Source organism: Oryctolagus cuniculus, chromosome 7 (assembly GCF_051225735.1).
Source record: "Oryctolagus cuniculus isolate XC-2025 breed Fujian yellow rabbit chromosome 7, ASM5122573v1, whole genome shotgun sequence".
NCBI lineage: Eukaryota > Metazoa > Chordata > Mammalia > Lagomorpha > Leporidae > Oryctolagus > Oryctolagus cuniculus.
In genome coordinates, this window is record NC_142873.1 from 142,888,015 (window position 1) to 142,897,027 (window position 9,013).

General features: G+C 56.3%; 1 non-coding gene across 1 annotated transcript; it reads left to right on the top strand.

The window, feature by feature from the left end:
- Positions 1–4,458: 4,458 nt before the first annotated feature.
- Positions 4,459–4,560, top strand: LOC127493806 (U6 spliceosomal RNA). The gene has a single exon (XR_007924347.1). It is a non-coding gene; the product is annotated as a U6 spliceosomal RNA (small nuclear RNA).
- The last annotated feature ends 4,453 nt before the right edge of the window (positions 4,561–9,013 follow it).

Sequence of the window (9,013 nt, forward strand, 5' to 3'; positions counted from 1 at the left end):
GCCATGCCCCGGCCTGTCCCCTTCCGCCTGGGCATCAGGTGCCTGTGGGCTCCCTCCCAGCTCCTCCCCCAGGCTCCCAGGTTTCCGGCCCCTGCTGTGCAATCTCGCAGAGCCCCCGTGCCCTCTGTCCCAGCCTCCTCCTCAGAACACGGCAGCGGGCTGGCTGCTGTCACTGCTAGCATGCCCCGCCCCTGCCCCCACCCTCTCCTGCACCCCAACTCTGCACCCAGCCCCACAGGCCCCGGCTCACAGAGGTTTTGGGGTGAGCCCTCAGGGAGGGCCGTGCTCCTCAGTGCTCCCTGGAAGCCGGAATTGTCCCCGAGGCCCAAAGGGATGCGGCCCTCAGCCTGGGCGACTCCAGTCTCCTTCAGTGCGTAGCTTGACCGGGCAGTCCAGTGCCAAGGAGGCCCCTCCTCACTGCCGTTTGCTTGGGCCTCTGCCACCACGTGGGAGACCCAGAAGAAGCTCCTGGCCATTGAGGCCATCTGGGGCCAGTGGATGGAAGACTCTCTCTCTCTCTCTCTCTCTCTCTCTCTCTCTCTCTCTCTCTTTCTCTCTCTGTAACCCTATCTAGCCCTGGGCTCTGCCCTGGGTCCCCGCTCCTGGAATGCACCCCCCATCCTCCCCACCTCCTGGAACTCAGGTCACCTCCTCCATGAAGCCTTCTCTGATTCCCTCGGGTGCTGACTTTGCTTGTCCCTCCCTCTGACAGGCTGGTGTCAGTCACCACGGGACCAGGAGCTGCTCCAGGGGATGGAGATTGTCTTCCTCTTTCCCCGATGCTGGGAGCCAGCCCGGCACACAGTAGGTGACAGCCTGGCCTGGGTGAAGGAATGACCATCACCGCCTCCCTTCACTGAGCGCATAGGCGGCACCGGGCTGAGCGGCTCACAGGCACCGTCTCTTCTCCTGCCTCCACCCCTCGCAGCGCACTGACCTTTGCCCGCGCGGCACAGGGGGAAACTGAGGCTGGGGGAGGTTGAGTCCCTTGCCTGGTCATGCAGTGGGCGCTCCCTGCTCCCCCACCCTGCCTGTGCCCTCCCCCCCAGCTGAGCCCAGCTTCCTGGCCAGGGCGCCCCTGCAGATCCAGCCACCCACCGGGGCTGCCTGCGACTGCGTGTGCTGAGCGCTGCTAAGGGCTGCTCACAGCCACTCTGGAGCACCCAGAGGGACCCCTGGAGGAGGGGGTGCCCGGGGGTCTCTGCACCCGCAGGAAGCCCTCGCAGTCCCACGTGGACACCCCTCCCCATCACCAGTGAGACCCCTCCCTGGCCCGCACAGACGCTGGCCGGTCTCTGTCCTCGGCCCCGGGGGCGTGGTTGTCACTCACAGGATTCAGGCTGCAGAGGTGGGGCTGTGGGGTCCCAGGGTCCCCAGGAGCAGGGGCCAGGTGGGGGCGCTCCCCTCCCAGGGATGCTGGGGAGGGAGGGAGCGCAGACAAAGAGAAGGGGAAACAGGGAGACGCCAGGGAGATTAATCCACCCTCAGACATGAAAGAAATATGTTCAATTATTTTTTATTGCGTTGCATGTGAATGTGTACGCCGCCCTCGGCCGCCTGGAAGCCTCGGATTACCCAGAGAGAGAGCACAGCCGAGATGAGAGAATTAAAAACGCAGACAGGAAATGCTCCTGAAATCGGCATCGCGGGGGGAGAAATAAAGCCAGACTGAGACCAGAGACCCCACTTGGCTCCGAGGCCCTGCCAGCCCTGACCCCGGGTCCCTGTGGCCATGCGGCCAGGCCCACACTGGCCCCAGCCGGGTTGTCCTGTTCAGTGAGCATCAGGAGAGACTCAGGGCACAGAGGACCAGGCTGGAGTCTTGAACCTGCCCCTACATGCTGTGTGACTTTGGGAAGGTCACTGACCCTCTCTGAGCCTCTTTCCCCAGGGGAGAAACAAGATGACTGAGCCAGGGAAAGGGGAGCTGGGAGCCGCACCCTGGGGCTGCCGTCTCCCCAGCAGCGGGCTTGGGTGGCCCGGGATCCACGGGTGTGGGAGGAACCTGGGGAGGAAGGGCGGGTCTGCTGAGCACCTCTGTCGTTCCCCGTTCCCCGGAGTCATCTCTGTGAGATTTCTGCCTGCCCCTCGCACCCACTCTCAGGAGAGACCCTGGAATCCTGTCCCACTGCTCTGTGGATGTCAACGGGGGCGGGGGGCAGGGAGCAGGTGCCTGCCTCCTGGGGGCAGCGCCCTCCCTCTTCAATAAAAGGGGCACCAAGTGGGCATGAAGAGACACCCAGAGGAAAGGATCTTGAAGGGAGGCGATGGGGAGGGGGCTTCCTAGAGCCATAGGTGCCTGGAGGGTGATCGGGTGATCAGGTGATCCCACCCACCCTAAAGGCCAGAGAGGTTCAGGAGCCGTGTGCAAAACGGAGACACTGGTGCCCTGTGTATGTGTGTGTGTGAGTGATGGAGATCACTCATCCACTGGTTCACGCCCAAATCCCCCCAATAGCTAGGGTTAGGCCAGGCCAAAGCCAGCAGCCTGCAGCTCAATCCAGACCTCCCACATGGGTGACAGGGACCCAAGCCCTGACCGTCGCCTGCTGCCTCCCAGGACGCACAGTACAGGAAGCCAGAGTGGAGAGAGGCGCTGGGACTCAGGCCGGGGCACTCCGTATTGGTCTGCAGGCGCACGGCTGTGCCAGACCCCCCAGCCGAAGGAACACAGGGAAGGGCAGGACTAACAAGGCTCCCACATTCCCCAACAAGCTCTCCTGATACCTTCGGAAGCAACACAGACTCTTTTGAAAGGGATGAAAAGGAGCAAACTACACCACCGAGAACCCCAACTCCATCTAAAGGACGAAGACCGCGCCGCTACAGCATCTGTGAGCTCCGGCTTTCTCTGCTCCCTCCTGCTTCTCTGGCGAGCAGCCACTGACACCGGAGCCCCAGCGCATGCCTGCCAGCGCAGGTCCCGCCCACTCCAGGTCACTGCTTCTGCCTGGGGGTCTCGGCTCCATGCCCTGGTGGGTGCCCACCGAGGGGCTTCACGGCCCAGCGTCTGCACACCTGGACTCTACGGGAACCCAGCAGTCCTGAGTCCCACCCCAGCTCTGCAACCTGCCATTGGGGCTGAGCTCAGGAGGCCAACCTTGTGCCTCAGTTACTCATCTCTAAAATGGGCGTCAGAACAGCGCCTACCTCGTGGTCTCTTTGAAGGATTTAATGAAGCAATGCCGGCGAAGCCCTCAGCCTGGGCCTGGCGCCCCGTGGCATTCCCACCATGCCAGGGGGCGCCTCTGTGTCCTCACGGTTTCATGGTTCCAAAGGGAGGCTGTGGAGGACGACGAGGCAAGCCGCAGACTGGGAGGACGGGCTCGCGTCTCGTGAAAGTACACGAGAACTCCTGACGCTCCCCCGTGGGAAACAAACAGCTCATTTAAGGAGTGCTCCAACAGGGCAGGCCTCCGCCTAGCGGCTACCATGCCAACTAGGACAGCCCTGTCTCGCACGGCGCTGCCCGGGTTAGGTTCTCGCCTCTGGCTCCCGACTCCAGCAGACCCTGGGAGGCAGCAGTGACGGCTCAGGCAGCTGGGTCCCTGCCGCGCAGGTGGGAGACCTGGAGTGAGCTCGCAGCTCCCAGAGGCAGCCCAGCCTGGCCTCCCAGACGGGACTCGGAGAACACTTCAGGGTGAGCCAGCAGATGGAAGACCTCTCTCTCTCTCTCTCTCTCTCTCTCTCTCTCACTCTCTCTCTCTCTCTCTCTGCATCTCAGACAAATAAATCACTTTTTTTTTTTTTAAAGAAAATACTTATGGCCAGCGCCGTGGCTTAATAGGCTAATCCTCTGCCTTGCGGCGCCGGCACACGGGGTTCTCGTCCTGGTCGGGGCGCCGGATTCTGTCCCGGTTGCCCCTCTTCCAGGCCAGCTCTCTGCTGTGGCCCAGGAGTGCAGTGGAGGACGGCCCAAGTACTTGGGCCCTGCACCCCGTGGGAGACCAGGATAAGTACCTGGCTCCTGCCATCGGATCAGCGCGGTGCACCGGCCACAGCGTGCTGGCCGCGGCGGCCGTTGGAAGGTGAACCAACAGCAAAAGGAAGACCTTTCTCTCTGTCTCTCTCTCTCACTGTCCACTCTGCCTGTCAAAAGGAAAGGAAAGGAAAGGAAAGGAAAGGAAAGGAAAGGAAAGGAAAGGAAAGGAAAGGAAAGGAAAGGAAAGGAAAGGAAAGGAAAGGAAAGGAAAGGAAAGGAAAAGAAAGGAAAAGAAAGGAAAGGAAAAAGAAAATACTTATGTGTTCACTTCTGCACTCATATGAGAGACCTGGAAGAAGCTCCTGGCTCCTGGCTTCAGATTGGCCCAGCCCCAGCTGTTGGAGCTATTTGGAGAGTGAACGAATGGATGGAAGACCTCCCCCACCCCCGTCTCTCCCTTCCCCCTCGTCTCTCTCTGTCTCTCTCTCTCTCTCTCAATCTCTCCCTCTTTGTAACTCTGCCTTTCAAATAAACAAATCTTTTTTAAAAACCTGTACACTAAAATTGGGCCAATACAGAGAAGATTAGCGACTCTGTTCAAGGAGGACATGCAAATTCATGAAGCATTCCATATTTTTGGCAACATGTTGAAATTTGTTAATTAAAAAATTTAGTTTTTGAATTTAAGAAAATAAGAAATATGCCAGAGACCTCACAAAGCACTCAGCATGGAAGATTCGCAGGTGGCAAACGAGCACTGTGAGGAGACAGTCCCCACCACGGCCTCCGGGGAGCGCCAGCTACCGCAGAGGCACCACTGCACAGCTGCTGGAAGTGGCCAAAGCCAGAACCCCGACAGCACCAGGCGCCAGTGGGAGCTGGAGAAGCAGGAACTCTGGACACACGCCTGCCATGGAGGACACACGCCTGCCATGGAGGATACATGCCTGCCATGGAGGACACTCGCCTGCCATGGAGGACACCCGCCTGTCATGGAGGACACTCACCTGTCATGGTGGACACACACCTGTCATGGTGGACACATGCCTGTCATGGAGGACACACGCCTGTCATAGCAGGCACACACCTGTCATGGTGGGCACTCACCTGTCATGGAGGACACATGCCTGTCATGGTGGGCACATGCCTGCCATGGAGGACACACACCTGCCATGGAGGACACACACCTGCCATGGAGGACACACACCTATCATGGTGGACACATGCCTGTCATAGCAGGCACACACCTGTCATGGAGGACACATGTCTGTCATGGTGGATACACACCTGCCATGGAGGACACACACCTGTCATGGAGGACACACGCCTGCCATGGGGGACGCACGCCTGCCATAGAGGACACATGCCTGCCATGGTGACCACATGCCTGTCATGGAGGACACACGCCTGCCATGGAGGACACATGCTTGCCATGGAGGACACACGCCTGTCATGGAGGACACACGCCTGTCATGGCAGACACATGCTGTTACACGTTCATCTAAACTCACAGAATGTACAACGCTAAGAGTGAAGCCCAGTGTAAAGTGCAGACATGGAGTGATGGCCGTTCTAATGAGAGCCCCACTCTGGGGGCTGTGCATGTGTGGGGCTGGGGGCTACGTGGGACAGTCCCTTCTTCTGCTCAGCTTTGCTGTGAACCTGCCTACAACAGTGCTAACACAAGAGTGGAATGTGTCTTACAAAGGAGAGTAGTCGTGTGTTCAAGTCTCTCAGTGAAAGCTGACTGCACTGCTGCACACGTTTCCAGCCGTCCTTGGCATTATTCACGCTCCTGGGAGTGGCTGCAGGCACACACTGGAGAGGGAAGGAGGGGTCTGCCTGCCCTTCTGAGGAAGCTGGGACACTCTCTTCCCACGAGCGTGGAGGAAGAGGGTCTCGATTTATCCTCCTGCTTGGAAACAAGCAAAAGCAACAAAGAGTAGTCCGCAAGACACTGAGCGCAGGTGACGCTGACGGACAGGGGCCCAGGACCGCTGCAGCTTCACGGTCCTGGGAGGGAGACTGGGGGGCAGTGGACTTCCTGAATTGAGACGAGGGCGCTGAAGGCCCCAGGAGATAAGGCAGCTGGGTTTCTCGGGACACAGCGCAGTCACACGTGTGGGATTTCAGCATTGCGTGAGCCTCGCAGAGCACACTCCCTCAAGCGCAGAGGGCGACGGCGTCACTAAGAAGACAATCTTACGGGACCACCCTGTGCGTGTGGTCCATTGTTAACCAAAACACGATGCAGCTCCTGACTACTGTAGAGGACTGCAGAGAGAGTGGGGTGGGGGCTGGGGGGGTACAGAGAGATGGGGAGAGAGAGAGATGGGGGGTGGGGGGAGACAGAGAGGGGGAGAGAGGAGGGGTGGGGAGAGCTCTTGGTGCACAGCTGTGAAGAAGACAGCCGAGGAGGTCTGAAGGAGGAAACAGCACCCAGTGTTTGCCCCGAGCTGGGCACTGGGCTGTCTCGCTGTCTAGGCCAGGAAGCATCCCCGAATCACCCAGCATCAGGTGGCGCACTCTTGTGTCAGGAGCGGGGAAAATTGGCCCCAAGCTCAATGCTGCTCCTAGCAGTGGTTAAGGGAATGCCCAACCGCTCAAGCCATTTCTAGGCAGCTTAACTACAGATCAAAACAAAGCTTAAAAATACATGTTAGGCTTCAAAAATATCCATTACCCGTCAAGGTCAAATGGAGAATGTCTAGCACCCGATTCAAGGTCATCAGACTGTAAAGCAGTGAAACATGGCCCATGGTGAGAGCAATGGTCACCCAAAGCTGACCCTGAACTGACAGAGAGATTCACTTTTGCAGGCAAAGGCATTAGACTGCTGTTAGTACTGTATTCCATGTGTCCACAAGTTAGGTAGAGATATGGAAACTATCAAGAAGAGACGGGTGAAATTGAAGGCATGGCAATAGAAACTATCCAAGACGAAACACACAGAGAGAAAAGAATTTTATAAAGACGAACAGAAGCATCGGTGAACTGTGAGGTGGCCTCAGGACGGCTGATGCACAGTTGCTGTGGTCATTCCACTTTCAACGACTCCAGCTACTCATGGTCAAGTGTCATCTGAAAATATTCGATGGAAACTCTAAGCATAAGCAATGCGTATTTTTTAAAGTGCATGCCACTTTGAGCAGTGGACAAAATCTCACACTGTCCCTCTCCACGATACCCAGAACCTGAATGATCCTAGTTGGGTGTGTACATACCACACCCTTTGTCCACACTGTGTCCACACTGTACAGAACATCCCCTGCAGGTGACCAGGGTGGACCCCCTCCCAGCCCTGCCTGGGCCGACTTGGTGGGGAGGAGCTGAGCTGGGGAGAACTGTGTCTCCCACCCCCAACCCTCCCCACTGCAGCCGGCCCCGCTGTGCCACGTCCACTACCGCCCAGGCCGGAAGACTGGGCCCCAGGTGTGTCAAGCGCACACGCGTGAAGCCCTGCATGGGGGGTGTGCATGGGAGAATGTGGACAAGCGTGATACGAAGCCCAGGACATGGCTGCACTGGCGGGGAGCATCTTCTTCCCAAGGCCCCAGTCTGAACCCAGGACATCACGCATGTCAGAGGTCTCGCGTCGGCAAGCCCACAGTACATGCAGCGTCCCGAGGTGTATGCTGGGGCGGGAAGGGCCAGCTCTGTGTGTCCATCTGCTGTTGGCCACCTGCCATCCACAGCTCTGCAGTCATGGGGTGGCCCCACTGGGCTCCCCAACACCCAGGACCCGCGGCCCATTAACCATTAGTCACTTAGCAGCCATCTTGGATATCAGAGCAACTGTAGACCTGGGCTCAAATGACCCTGATTTTTTTTTTTTAATTAATTGTACAAAGCACAAGAGTGATGATGCTAGTGATTCAGTTATGCCAAAGAGAGACTGTTACACGCTTCCTTTAAGTGAAAATGTGAAAATTCTTGACTTAATAAAGAAAAAAATCTTACACTGAGATTACTAAGATCTGTGGTAAGAACAAATCTTCCATGCATGAAACTATAAATAAGGAAAAAGCAATGTATGCTCGCTTTGCTATCAACCTTCAAACTGCAAAAGTTATGACCACAGTGTGTGATAAACGTTTAGTCAAGATGGAAAAGGCATTAAGCTATGGGCTTCACACTATCTGCGGCTTCAGGCATCTGGGGCGGGGAGGGGGTATTGGAATGCACTCCTTGTGGGAAAAAGGAGAACCCTGTAATTCAAGTCCCTAATGAAGAGAAGTGAGAGAGAGTGGGTGTGGGGAGCAACTGAGACTAGACTAAGTTACTGGAATTAAGAGTTATTCTGTGCATCTGCTATCCCACAATATGGCACTGAGGGAGCAAACAACCTCTACACAGCTGCCTCATCAGTTTGACGAGCTGCAGGAGCTGATCCTGCTCCTGATTGGAGGAGAGCAGCATGCTCAGTGTGTGGGTAGCAGAGTTGGGGTTGGTGGAAGAGGACTATAAAGGAGGAGAGAGACAACATGCACCGGGAACACCTGAGGAACATCTGAGCAGCCCCCGAGATAGCCGGCCGGTGGTGTGCCACTCCTCCGCGGAAGCGGGGAAAGCGGCAGGGGGTGCCACCCCTCCACGGAGGTGGAGGGGCCGGCAGCTAACCCAGGAAGAGCAGGGCAAAAAGAACAGCGCAGGGTCTAGTGTCGTTCTTCTGCGAATGGGGGAGCGACAAGTGGGAGCAGAAAAAATACTTAAACAAATTTTTAAAAATTTGATGAAATCTCTAAACCCAGAGATCCAAGAATCTCAACAAATTCCAAGCACAAGAATCAAGAAGGAAACTATAACAAAGCACATTATATCCTAATTTCTTAAGGTCAGTGATTAAGAGATCCTAAAAGCCAACAAAAAAAAAAAAAAAAAAAAAAAAAAAAAAAACTTCAAGTACCAAGGAACAAATATAACAATGGCAGCCAATTTCTCTTCAGAAACACAGAAGGCAGTGAGGCAGCATTCTTAAAATACTGAAAGCGAAAAAACAGTCTGTGAATCTATTATCCTATAACCAGTGAAAAGATCTTTCCAAGGGAAGGTGAAATAAAAACTTTTTCAGACTCATAAATATTCTCCATG